Source organism: Myodes glareolus, chromosome 24, assembly GCF_982192425.1.
Source record: "Myodes glareolus chromosome 24, mMyoGla1.1, whole genome shotgun sequence".
Lineage (NCBI taxonomy): Eukaryota > Metazoa > Chordata > Mammalia > Rodentia > Cricetidae > Myodes > Myodes glareolus.
This window is the reverse complement of record NC_142049.1, coordinates 36,058,823-36,073,764: the sequence shown is the minus strand read 5'-3', so window position 1 is coordinate 36,073,764 and position 14,942 is coordinate 36,058,823. Positions and strand designations below refer to the sequence as shown.

Genomic DNA, 14,942 nt, shown 5'->3' with positions numbered 1-14,942 from the left:
TGACATGGAAGTAGAGGAGGAAGGCATTCAGGGAAAGGGGAAGAGGGTTTGCAACAGGAGGAAGGGGGGTCAATAGAAGAGGGTAATGAGAAAATGGCAAATGTAGTTGGAGTAGATGATATATTTTAATGAAAATATGTGCTATTAAAGCATCTAGCCATCTACTACATCTCGGTAGCTAATAACTGTGATCTTACAGTCTGCCACACATTACTGGTTGCATCTATCATGCAAAACGTAGCAGAATTAACATGAGTATGATTTTCAGCTTACTAACTTGAAAAGCTGTTAGTACAAAATTCAGTCTTTTCAGCAAAAGTTACAGTGTTTTAACTACATTTTCATAATGAAAACCTACTGACAGGATTGTGGAAACAGAATTAAAGCATTTAGCACAAGTTAACACATAGACACACTCCTTCCTTTCATGTGTAATAAAGTTTAACAGTGAGAATATCTAGTTTTTGCTTTCTATTTGGGATGTTACTAGTTCTTATTTTAATTTCTTCAATAAATATATGTTTATTTAGATATCTATTTCTTGTGTGAGTTTTGTCAGATTGATTGGCCAAAAAATTCATCAGTTTCAGTAAGGTATTAAATTGAACACAGAAATGATCATTTTCATAATACTTTGAATACTTTTATTTTTTAAAGTTAAATTTACTACAGCCTTACCAATTTTATTTATCTTTTCTAAAACCCAGCTTTTAGTTTTCTTAATTTCTTTGGTTTTATTGATTCCAGTTAATACTTTCATTAGTTTAACATTACTATCTTTTCCTGGTTTACTTTGGATTGAATTTCTTTCCTAGTTGTCTGAGGTAAAAAAAAAAATACTAATTTTAGAACACTTTTCCATCATTGTTATAAATTTTTAAGTTTTTTATGCATTATGAAGTTTAGTAAGTTGTATTTTCATTTACTTTAAGTACTTTTCAATTTCTTGAAACTTCTCTACTGTTCTTTACAAGTAAGTTTACTTTGGACTAGGTCTGTAGCTCAGTGGAAAAAAGTATGAAACTCACATACATTATTGCCTAGTGTATGTGAGACATAGGCTTTGAACCCCAGCACTGAAAAAAATAAGTTTTCAAATCTGAAAATGCAGTACACTTGAGACCAAATTCCAGCCCAGATTTCCCAGCTAGTACCAGATTAATAAGAGACCTATGCTTAGAGTTTAGAAATGATTATATGTTTAACATATATTTAAAATGTATTTTAATTTTTTCTGAATATTTTCCAGAAAGAACAGAGTAGAAATTACCATAGTATTAGTAACCGTTGAGAGTATATAAAATGAGAAAGACCTTTGCCTTCTCAATTAATTAATCCTCAATTAACATGTGTGGGGGTAGCACAGAACCCAGCCCCAGCGAATTTCACTAATTCTTTCTTTTGTCATTGGCATTTTATTTGAGCACATACATCAAATTGTTGGTTGCACAATTTTATTTCTGCAATTTGCATTTAGTTATTTTTTTTACAACTTTATTTCCTAAAAACTTTGTCTCCATTTTCAAGTTGATTGATATGTGCTTTGTGGAATATTTATGGTGATACCTTAAAATCCTACACATATTCCCAACATCTGATTCATGTTAGCACTTGTAGAATATCTTCTGTTACTGAACATGCAAGTTTCTTTTTGCTATACAGAAAGATTTTTTCAGTCCTGTGTAGGACATTTAGGAATCACGTGACCAGGTTCACCACCACTCAGTAAAAATGGAGTCTGAATGATTTACTGTATGTCAGAATGGAATTTCTGCTATCGTTAGTCCCACTGACACTTTTTTTGCTCAACAAAAGCCAGGAACTTAAGCCACTTTTGCTTCCTATTGAGTACGTGAATTTGATGTTTCACTGTAACCTACTGGTGTAAGGGAGAAGAATCTGAGTCTTGCTTATTTTCATTTATATCAGGTGTGCCTGGAAGTTCAAATCCCGACTGGGACCACTGACAGCAGGATGTGCTTCATATAGGGTTAAACAAACTGTGATGACTAGCCTTGTCTGACACTGATTCTTACTGTTTGTATGTTGAGTGGGTCTCATTTTCCCCCTAAACTCCACTGATACCACTATTGTAGACAATCAAAAATCAGTTCTCTTCATGGCACCACTGGAAGGTGATGGGAGTTCAGCTGCCACAACACTGGGAAGGTAATTGATATACTACTATTGCCAATGCGTTTTTCCTACTTTATGTTATCCTTTCTTATGAACCATAAACATGGAGTGGAAAGTAATGGCACTGTTTTTCATGCGCTAGAAATGCATTTAATATTACCTAAAAGGGAAAAAATAATCCCCACATAGATATTGTAAAGTAGGATGTGTCACAATGTGGAGGAACTAACAGCTAGTAGAGTAAGTGATGAAAAAATAATAATGGGCTTGCAGATTTGAAAAGGAGGAAAAATATTTATTCACAGAAGACATAATTATCAATGAAGAAATCCAAAAAATTTAAAAACAAAACTAACAACCCTGAAGTATGATTAGAAATTACATATCTATCTGACAATCAGAGCAGTGATTATTCTTGTATCTTGCTAATTATCTTCCAGTTACTTCGTTATGATTAAAGCATTTTTCCCTACGATTTACTTCCTAAAGCTTTCTTTACACACCACCAAAAAGCAGAGGTCTGTTCGTTCTTTTGTTTTTCAATGCAGATCAGTGACATCTCTTGAATGCATACAATATAATACTCACAATAAAATGCAGAACTCTTTGCTAATCTAGTTTTATCTGCATATAGATAATCTTAGGATACTAGTAGAAAGATTGTATCATATGTCTTCCAAAAAAATTACCTATTGTCTCCCAAAATTAAGAAAATCATACCACATTACAGGATTGGACAGCTGGCAAGAGATAACACACTCTTTATTTCTTATCAAGAATCATGTTTACAAATGCCTATTTAGACAGAAGAGAGAACGAATAGTTTCTCTTACGAAAACTGAATAGCTATGCAATTTATATTTATATATAGAAATTATATTTTTCTTTATGAATCATAATTAGATTTGACTTTCTCTCAACCTGTCTCTCTTGGGAACATTTGATCTACTGGCAAGAGGTTCCAGATGTTCCAGACAACACAACTTCAGTATTTACAAAGGTTTCATTTGAGAACCGTAACACACACTCACATACACAAACACACACACACCATCAAATATCACCTTTTAGGTAAATTTAAAATTTTGTGTTATGTTGTAGTCATAGCTATACTTGCTTCATGTGGTCACATTCAGCCTACAGGCCACAGGTTGAACATACCTGGCTAGTTTTAGCCCAGTGCTGCCTTGATAGCTTTTGATCTTGATAATCTGTGCATTTTGAAGTGGTGTATAAAGGTTTAAAACTGTATGATGGCTATCTCTTACTTCTCATTGATTGTTACTGTCTACATTTATGACACTCATACTGGGTGGATATCTTTACAACTGTCATATCTCCACTTTAAGTCTAACATGTGACCATCAGGTGAAGAATATCTCTTTCAGACAGCAGTATTGTTTGTTTTTTGTTTTCTTTTTTTGACTGTGTAACAGCTCTGGCTGTCCTGAAACTCACTCTGTACACCAGCCTAGACTATAACTCAGAGATCCACCTGACTCTGCTTCCCAAGTGCTGGGATTAAAAGTGTGTGTCACCATGCCAATTTGACAGCAGTTATGTTGTTGTATTTGATTTCTTTTTTAAAAAAAGAATAATTCAACCACTATATGCCATTTGGTTGATGAATTTATTTCCATTCTAGGTAAGTTCTGACTAACAATGTTATCATTTTGTTTTATTTTTTTTCTTGGCGGTTCTGTTAAGTCATCAACTTTTACTGTCTCCATTGTAGTTAAGTAAATTAACAGTTTAATTTGTATTGTAGGTTTTGATTTTTGGTTATAATAAGTCATAACAAAAGGATAATTAAAACAAGTCAACTCTCTCTCTTTCTCTCTCTCTCTGTCTCTGTCTCTCTCTCTCTCTCACACACACACACACACACATTTCCGCTCTGTCTCCCTTTGAATTTTCAGGTCATGTTTTAAAAGATTAAAAATGCCTATCTCTTAATGTTACTGCATTTATTAGAACAGCTTTGGTCAGTCTAGAGGCACATAAATTTGATTACAACACTTGGGAATCAAAGGCTGGTGGATCTCTGTGAGCTGGCATCAGCTTGCTTCACAGGGTGAATTCTAGATTAGCTATAAATTCTTAATGAGATCATGTCTCAAGCAAAGAATAATATCTTTTTATTTATTTTTAAAAAAGAAAGGCAAACTATCTTTTTTCATTTTACAAATGAAAAACATTTCATTTCCCACTCCCTTCCCTCCTCTCATTCTCTTCATCTACCTCCCCCACCCCCATTCACTCCTCAGAGAGTGGGGAAGGACCAAGGTCCTCCCTACTATATCTAGGCTGAGCAAGGTATCTAATCCAAAAAGAAAAGGTTCCCAAAAAGCAGTAGGGACAAGCAGAGCATTGGGCTGAGCTCCCAACGTCCAGCTGAAAAGTGGGACACCCACTGAAACAGTTTACTTGAGCTAATGGGAGCTCACCAACTACAGCCTGACAGGAAAGGAATCAGTACAAGTACAAATTAGACCCTCTGAATGTGGGTGACAGTTGTATGGCTGGAGCAGACTTCAGGGCCACTGGCAGTGGCACCAGAATAATACTTTTTATTGTGATATTCATACAGAAGATATCAGCAAGTCTTATACTTTCAGATTTATTATTTTTAACTTTTGCAGTGTTGATAATCAAATATAAAACTTTACACATTCTAGGCAAGCAATTTACCTCTGAACTCTGTATCTGGTCCCCTTTTCACTTTATGTTAACCTGTTTTGTAGGACTAAGGGATCAAACTCAGAGCTTTATGCATCCTAGGCAAGCACTCAACTACTAAGCCAAAGGCTCTGTCCATTTAACATTTTGCATGAGGCAAGTCACCTTTTATCTCCTTAATTTTTAGGGGTAGAAAGAGTGGTCTGGGAAATCTTTCTTTTGATTCTGAAGGACACCGCTAATATTACTGTTAGGCATTGTAGTTCTTGGTTGGCAGTATTCTCCTCCATTTAATTCATTAGCTTGAATGCGAATGGAGTTAGGGGTGACTGGAACATAGAAACTCTGAACTAATTAGTGGATTAAACTTAAGAAGTGTATGTGGAACAAGCAGGTCACTGGGGCTGTGATCTGGAGATCTAAGCCTTGTCTTCGGCTTTTCCAAAAGCAATGGAGGCAGGACATCATGAACCAAAAGCTCCAATACCATGAGCCAATACATATGTTTCCACTTTTTAAGCTGATCAAGTAGTCATCTCAAAAGTTTGAGGCTACAATTCTTTAGCATTTTAAATATCACCCTACTTTCTCAAGGCATGATCTTTCTGTTGAGATGTAGGCTACATGTATAAGAGTGCTCTAGTGCTTTCGACCTTTCTCTTTATTTCATCTTGAACACATATCATTCAAACATCTGCCATATTATAAAACTTTGCGTTCTTGATTTAGCCCAGGAAATTGGGTAAGCAAAACAAATGTGCCAACTTCAAGCTCAAACATTTTCCTTTGAATAGTGTCCCATCAATCCCACAAGCTTTATCATTCCTTGCATATTTTTCTCTTCTCTCTATATATTTTCAAGGTAACTAATCATCTAGGTGAGATTTTTATTTTTGACCACCTTATCATTTCATAGATGTTATTTTCAGGTCCAATTTTGTTTGTAATTATTTCAATCTCATATCCTTCCAGGCATTTATTGTTCTTCATTTTGAATTCTCAATCATTAAGCTTAAAAATCAGTTCAATTTGTAGTTTGGTCCTCTAGTAAATAGCTGTTTTTATGACCTCCACATGGTCTCTCTGGTAGTTCACACATTTCCATCTCTATGTGATTAGCCACTTGTTGCTTGTTTTTCTCAATCTTACAATAATTCTGACATCACATCTGACTCTGTAATAAAGACTTGGCATTTGTATACTGAAGTAGATACATATTCCAGGTTTTGCAGTCTTCCTTTGAAAATTTCTGTTCAAAGGTCCTGGACAGACTGCTGTGTCCTCTGGGCCCACATCAATATAGCCTTTAAAACACCAGGAAGTTACCTCATTAGAACACCGTATTGACTGACACAATGCTGGACTGGAATCTTTTATTTTTAAATTTTATCAATTATGTATACAGTATTCTGCCTGCATGTGTGTCTGCATACCAGAAGACGGCATCAGATCTCATTACAGATGGCTATGAGTCACGATGTCTTTGCCGGGAATTGAACACTAGAAGAACAGCTAGTGCTTTTAACCTCTGAGTTCTCTCTCCGGCCCACTGGACTGGAATCTTGTGTCTACTGATTCACGTACAGATTTGAGAAATACTCAAAACCTTCAAGCTACTAAGGCTTAAAAAAGCACTAAAATATACCTAAATGTTATCACCACCAAGCCCCCCTGTAGTCAACCACTAGTGTATAATATAAGCAAATGCAGATCAATTCCATGTGGCTGACACTTCATGTTCCTGCCTGATACTGGGGAAAGTGTAAAAGATCAAACCACAGGCATCTTCTTCAGAGGCCACAACATTCTGCTCCATAAAAGATTACATTGTCAGGCCTGGTTAGTGTTGGGGTCCTTAGTAAAATCCCATGCTTATTTATCCACTTTACTCACTGTAATGACTGAGTAACACACTCTATGAATATATTGTTTTGTTTATACATTAGTTGATGGGTATTTGGATTTTTCTCTAAATATTGCCTATTTTGAAGAGTGCTGCTTTGAAAATTGGTAAAAAGCTTTTGCTTGAAGACTTCAGTTCATTCAGTGATATACATGTAAGTCAAATTATTTCATATAATAATTCTCTTTAGTTTACTGAGGAACCACCAACTTCTTTCTACCATGTCAGCATAATTTTCTATTCCTATTAATAATAGATAAAAATTCTAATTTCTCCACAGATCTACTAATATTTAATTCCTCTCTCTGAAAAGAAAAGCCATCTAATGGGTATAATGAAACATTGATTTTGATGTAGTTTGCATTTGACTAAGGAAAAGTAATTTGGGGTACTTTTTCATGAACATGTCACTATGTGTCTGTATGCTTTAGAATCTAAACTTTAGATGTCTTTTGTTTTGTCCATGATTTAACTCAATCTGCTTGGCTATAGAATGCCCACAGATTTCAGACTTTCTCAGTTTGCCTTCTGTTATTGATTTATGGCCCATTCCATTATAATCAAGAAATGTTTGTACGGTAATTTAAACTTTTATTGTTGTTCTTGATATTTTTCTCCTCTTGTTGTGTTCTGTATTTAGCTTTAGTTTTTGCAAACAGGGCTGTAATATGTAGCCTAGGATTACATTGGTACTTCAAAGCATATGCCACCAGATTGGATTTGTGGCTTAACAAATAGATTTTCTTAGATTTTCAGGTAGAACAAAGAAAATGCATATTCTACAACTTTTGAGAAGACTCTTGATTTTTTTTTAGGTGTGACTTAATCTATAATATTGAAGTCTTTTATTTTGTATTAGTCATAGCTTTCTACTCATTATTGAAAGTAAGACATGTCTATTAATGTGGAACTGTTCTTTTCCTCTTTTAGTTTTCTTAATATTTACATATTTTGGAGAGCTGGTTTTACAGCATTTGAAATACTGTTATATTGCTTTAGTCAATGAACTCTTTTAATCCTCACATACCATGCCTTGTCTCTTCTAAGCATCTCACTTTTAAACAGTGTCTACCGTACTTCAAGTCTGAATGTAGATCTCTTGCTCCCTGTCCTAACTCATTTTGTGTTACATTTGCATACAGAGCCTTTCCCCCATTTTTCACTGTTGACCTGTTTTTAATGCTTGTTTCCTTAATGCATTTATATTTAAAATGATCTGACACTCGCTTTAAATATTTTGTATTTTATGTCTCATAACTTTTCTTTGTCCTGCCATTGCTTCCAATACAGCTACTGGTGTCCAACTTTTTCTCGTGAGAGGGGGAAGGAGAGGTGGATGGGTAGTGTTCCAGTTTGGTTCCTTTGTTTCCTTTTGTGTGTATTCTGCAGTATTCTTTGTGAGAACCATAGGTCATTATATACACTCTTCTTAATATAAGAATATCTTTAATTGAGGGACTGCATAAGAGTTAAATGAAAACACAAATGAATTATGTAGTATAATTTAAACATTTAGGAAATTAGTAATTCAAGTTCCAACCCTTGCTTTCCTGCATCTATTCCTTATTTCAATATTCTAAGTAGCATGGCAAAAAACGAGTATACATCCTACACTATTAAAAATGACATGTGAAAAGACGAAAACAATTAAGTTGCAGTACTAAGAACATACAATGACCAAGCCTAACTAATCGAGTGTAAGTGAAACACTGTACAGGCTAAGTTCAGTTGGCTCTGTGCTTAGGAGCGCCACACATTACTAGAGCAATCCTTTCCCTTTAGGTAACTTTTCTTATAGCTTCGATATGATGTATGTGGTACTGTGATTCAAAAGCATCTGAACTATAAAAGATGTGGAATCCCTTTCAGTTTTAATTACTGATTCTCATATTTAAATTTGAACTTATGACAAATGAATTACAAACCACAAGTCACATCTTTATGAAAATGTACCTATCCCAGGGACTTTAATTTCTAAAATCCCACACAAAGTAAAACTGGAATTACAAAGCAAAATTGAAGTAATACTGTTTTATTTTTCAATGTATTAAGCTTAACGCATGATCTTTATAACTTGAGTTGAGTCTGAATTATTACCTTTCATGTTAACCTGCTACTATTTATTTATTTAAAACTGAGTCTCACTAAGTAGTCCTGGCCATAAACACAGAAATCCTCCTGTTCTGCTTCCCTAGTGCTGAGATTAAAGAAATGAGTCAACTACATCTGGATTTTAATAAAAGCAAAATCATAAATCTAGTAATTAGTTCTCATAGCATTTACTTGAGAAATGTCTCAATGTTACCTCCATTTTGCATAACCTTCCCTGGATATAATACCTCAGTGCTACCTCTATGTTTTTTCTCCATTCAGTCCCCCTCTTCTCAACTCCTATGAATCCTTCTTGCTCTTTCATTTTGATATCTAAAGATTTTATTAAGTCAGTCAATAATTTAACTGGAAACATAAAAAAAATTGAGTTGATTCTCTTTCTGCCACTGACGTTTGATGTGTGATAATGTATTTTGATACAGACAAACCCTTCAGGGTTTATCCTAGACTATACAGAATTATCAAATGCATGTAAATTTATGCCACCAAAAATTTTGCAGCTCGTCAGCCACTACTACATGAAAACTTTCTCTACTAGATAGCCTACATTGGTTTCTTTTTGTATTAAAATCATAAGTCCTCTACACTTTTTAACTTCTTGTTTCTTTCTGTTCCTCAGACTCAATTTCAAGTGTCATGTCTTCACTTGCTTCTTTGGCCAGCTCAGATTTTCTCTTGAATATTTAAAGTTGTAAGTTCATTTTTTTTTTTCAGGTCCATTGCTTTAATTGGTTCCTTTTTCAAAATTTGTACTTTGGTGATATTTTATTTGCCTTATGTATGTTTACCAACTTGCTTCATTTTTGTTTTCCTTTCACTTTTACCATTCCTTTCTAAGGCACTTTAGAATCTTAAATCCAGTATCCATGCTTCTTCAGAGATGGAATCTTCCAATTTACATCTGACTCTTCAGTTTGCTCTTTCTGTGTACTTAGTTTTTGTTCCAGATTAGCATTTGAAAATACAGTCATCATTCCCATCTTGCACAGAGAAATCTAATCAGCCTAAGTGATACTTAGGGTCTTCTTATGTATCTTTTTGGGCATGTATTTTCTCAATGGTCCTATATAAAAAGCTATCATTAACAGACTCTGTTGTCTTTCCCAAAGTTTCTAAGGGGTCTATTGTAGCACTGCTACTTTCCCTATCAGTCATACCACACTCCCTATGTTCTGGCTTAGTTGAGATAGGAAATATTCCTCTAAGTAGCCCTCAGAAATGTTGGTCTTTCTTAGGGAAGTTTGGGTGCAAACACAAGTGAGACTATTGTAAAGATGAGTTTTGCTTTCTAGAGCTCCAAAAAGATTACTTTTTCTGGTTTATGAAGGTTCTAAAAGAGACCAAGTTTTTCTCACAAATCTTGCTTTAAGGGCATGTAAGGCAACCACTATTCCACTGCAATAAATCAACAACCCTGACTGCCCTGAGATTTGTTTTAGGGTTCATAATATGGTCTGTTTTGGCAAATGGTCAAAATATAAATGAAAAAAATGTACATATCACTGTTATGTGAAGTGTTCGATGTCATTTAAGGTAGTTAGCAATGATGTTCAAGTAACCAAGTATTCTACAGCTTCATGTTATCCCAAGAATGACTAAAACAAGTATTTAAAATTTGCAACTTTAATTGTGGGTGTCTTTTTCCTAGCAGTGAGATTACATTAGGTTTTGTTTCCAGCAGTTTAGGGCTGTTCTTAAGTAAACAGACAGGGTTGCCTTCTGGATACATAACTCCTTAGCAACTATTCCCTCATTATTTGTTTCAAAGAATATTTTGCTATTAACATTGTTCCACATTTCTTTTGACAAGCTGTTGTCATTTTTGTCTCCATTTCCCTTTTTTAAAAAAAAACATTCTCTTTAAAGTTTACTTCCAATATCCTTATGCATTGCATATAGTTAGGTCTTTTTAAAGAATCCATATGAAATTCTGTCTTTTCAATGCAGAGTTTATACTATAGCTAAGCTTATCACTTAGTTTCAGTTTGTTAGTCCCATTATATATTTCCCCCTTTGTTTCTGCTTTTGTTTATATTGAACATTGCATTAGGTTCCCAAGGCTTCTGTATTACCACACAGTGATACATTACATGAGAAATTCATTGTTAATTTTGAAGTCTAAACAAAATAACACTCACCTTTTTAAAAATTTATAGAATTAACAGGGCCTAGAATTATCTAAAACCTGTATGGAAGAATCCTTGTCTCTTGTGGGTTGATTTTTTTTTTTTAAAAAATAATCCATCTCATTCCTTGTCTCACAGAAGCAATTCCCCAATCTCTTGCTTCTGCTCTCTTTACCTAGTAAGAACATTAGTCTAACTAAATCAGAGCTCATTCTAAAACCATCAACCTCAGTTGTTTTCTGAGACAGGGTAACGTCCCTAGCTGTCTTGGGACTAGCTCTTATAGAGTAGGCTGGCCTCGAACTCGGAGATCCACCTACCTCTGCCTCCCGAGTGCTGGGATTAATGGCATGAGAAACCACCGCCGGGCATCACAGGTTAGTATTTTTTACTCAGATGCAAAACACAGTGGCCATCTGGGGATGGGAATAGATGCAAAGAGAATCTACAGGATATGAAATTACAGAGAAATGGGGTTTGATGTGCTGCAAGGAGGGACAGAGATGCTACAGTCAGGCAAAGTTTGCAATGGCATGCAGAGTACCTGGAAAACAGGAAAACTAGAAGGAAAGGGGTCTAGGTGATTCACTTCTGGCATAGAGAACCATTAGTGGGACCTACAAACAGAAGACCAAGGCTATATAAGACAGGACAGCCACCAACAGAGAAATCTAACAAATAACAAATCTGAATTCCAGAACAGCCAGAATCACATATTACTCAAAATTACTCAAAACAGATCAGCAGTATATGTGAAGACACTCGTGGAACTAAGGGATGACGTAACAGAAAAAGTAGCCCTCATCATTGTGTTTGAAGCTGAATACAGAAGCTTGAAGAGAGGCAGAGGAAATAAATAGGACTAAGGGGGTTTGAAAACATTACAGGAAAACATATTATTTTGTATTTACATAAAACTATGTGGTATGTATTTTTAGCCAGTACTCAAGTGTTGTAGAGCCAGTTTCTGCTCCACTCTAACTCCCTTTAGCTACCAACATATATAACTGAATACTTTTTTCTTATCCCATATATATATATATAAAACTTATTTACAAATTTTTATTCTCAATTTAAATTTTGCTCCGCTTTTTATAATTTAAATTTTGATCTCTATTTCTGACCACTCAATACTCATGTATCCAACAATTTTTTCTCGCAGGTTCCTCACGTATGGTCACTTGTTTTGTGATTTTTTTTTGGGGGGGGGTTGTGGATCAGCCTGTTAGGTGCCATTATGTCAGGGTCTGATACTAGCCCGGACCATAAATTTCTCTGGGCTAGACCCCAACATAAACTATATCTCTCTGGACAGGCATGAAGGCGTGGGAATAAAGACAAACTCACATGGCTTTATTGGGAGGGAGATTTTCAGTGGTCCCTCATGAAGTCCTGAGTTCACATCCTGAAGAATTCCCCTGGTTTATTCCCCAAACAGCCTTAGATATCAAAACATAAACTTAGGGGAATAATACATTAGCATTCTGTTCCCTAGGTAACCAGGTGAATGGCTTTTAGTTACTTCTATCTCTTTGACCACACCTTTCCATGCCCATTTTGTCACATCCTCAGCTCTGTCACTAGCTTGAATTGACACCTCTTCTCAGGCAATCTACATAATTACAAAGCAAGGAGTGGCATATCCTGAGCTTTTGTTAGGGTAGCTATAGCCTGTCTGAAGGGTATGTGACCACTATGACTTGAGAGCTTGGCTGCCATATCATATAGAAATATGGGCCTATAAACACAATGAATGACGATGGTGAGAATGGGTAGCAAAGATGAGGTCAAGTTGTGACCAAGGCATTCTTTAACTGTTTATACCAAGTTTTATCTTCGGAGAAAATGAAAATTACAAGCAAGAATATATAATAAATGATCCTGGGGAACATTTTTGGCAACAACACTTTCTTTAAAAGAAAAAAGTAAAAGAAGCTCAAATGTTGAGACTTTTTTTTATTCTTAAAAAAGAAACAGCTTGAAATGGGAATCTGGTTAAAACTTTTAAACTCTTTTCTAGAGTAAAAATGCAAAATCTGACTACATAATAGCCCCCCTCCCCAACTTACCCTGCCAACATTCAAGACAATGTTACACAAAGGAAGCTGGTTAAACCAGGATCCTCTGGTGAGGTACTCACATTTTATGTTAAGTAGAGGCCGAAGTTTCTAGTTGTATTTGTATGTATGCAATAGCTAAGGTGATCTTGAGGGGAAAAAAATGATTTATAAGTTGGGATCTGGAATTTCCTAAAAGAAGGAAGGGTTGAGCAACCTAATCTTTTTTTGGGTTACTTTTAGCCCCCCAAAAGTCACAACCAAAATATCTCAAAAGCAAATATTGGAAAGATATCCTTGCACAACCTAAAATACTAGCCTTTTATTTTCTTATCTCTAGTAGACCTCCTTCCTTAAAGTTACCATTTAAATGCTTGGTTCTTGCATGCATGTGTGCATGTGTGTGTATAATGGTATTTGGCATTTAAATGAACATGTTAGTACTCTCTTGACCACTACTTCTATGCATTTTCCAAATATTATCTTCTATGAGCGAAAACAATGAATTCATACTACTCGTAATTAAATAACTGAAGTTTTCAAGTGTTATTAGACAAAGGATTCATGTCCTCTAAAGTGCTGTTTTGCATGACAATTTCACAGGGATTGTTTTCATTTCATTATATTTTCTCTTATGAGTTGGTTATGTGGAAACATAGAAAGCATAGATGGTAGAAAATAAAACCAAATATGAATATAAGTAATGAGATTATGAGTACAAATTAAGAACCTGGAGGAATAAGTACATAATAATGAAGGGATAAAATCGTGTACAAAAACAGACTCTTCTCTAGACTTAATTTGATTTGGAACAGGTCCCCTTGAATAATCTTAGAAAACTTCATATAGAACATGATTCAGTACAGTAGAGACACCCTGCCCAATTTGTCCCAGTGCAAACCCAACAGCACCAATTCAAATTGAGTATGTGGAACCTGTTCTTTTAAATCTATCTATATCACCCCATCCACTATTTCTTCTCTTTTATCATATCATGTCTTTCTGGAATTACAGCAACAATCTCTTAAATACAAAGAAAATAATGGGCACCTAGGCTCTTCCAGTTCATATGGTAATGGAGCATGAATTTATGTCTCTGCCTCTTAACATCTGCTAAATAAAATCTAAGTCTACAAGGCTTTGCATGATCTGTGTAACTATCCACTTCCATTCTAATGCTATCAAGAACACATATTCCAGCTGTTAAAATGTTCCCCCTCTCGTCTATCTACCACACACCTAATCATTTGTATATAGTCTCTGAACTGAATTCAGTTCAAACCATGCATTTATACATTATTATAAGATTTTCTATATCTTATAGGTGTATGATACCTTAATTAAGCAAAAACAACTCTTAGTTAATCTGATTCATCTAGCAACCTGAAAAACAGTAAACACCCAATAGTATCTGGGGAAAAAAATGTTAACGACAAATTTGAATTTCTGGTATATTAGGATAACAGCAACTTTAAAAATCTTTAATACAGAGATTTTTCTCCATCATAGACATTCCACATTTCTTTCCATTATCCTTCAGGCTTAACAGCCACTTAGGGCACTTCTGCACTAGAGGGGGAATCACTACAAAAATACTGTCTTACTTATGAAGTTGTTAGGATTCTGACAAGTGGTAGTGGAGAGTGGGGTATTGGTAACTTTCAAGAATTTACCTTCTTGGCAATCTCTCCTGACACTATTTGGCTTGGTCATTAGCTTGCAATGTTTCCTACCCCAAAGCTTCTACATTGGGTGGCAGTCTGCTTCTAGGTGTGTGGCTTAATAAGAAAGGTTATTTTTGCAAGGTAATCCTTAAGTCATATAACAATGACATATAGCTTATGAGATAGACCCAGCTTGATCGGATTGGTGTTAACTGCCCTTTATTCAGCAGCCAAAAGCTACTTCTGGCATGTCTCACCTTGGAAT

General features: G+C 35.2%; 1 long non-coding RNA gene across 1 annotated transcript in view; it reads left to right on the top strand.

The window, feature by feature from the left end:
- The window catches only part of LOC125400634 (uncharacterized), a 97,314-nt gene that overhangs the window by 37,419 nt on the left and 44,953 nt on the right, over nucleotides 1-14,942 (top strand). The window lies entirely within an intron of this gene.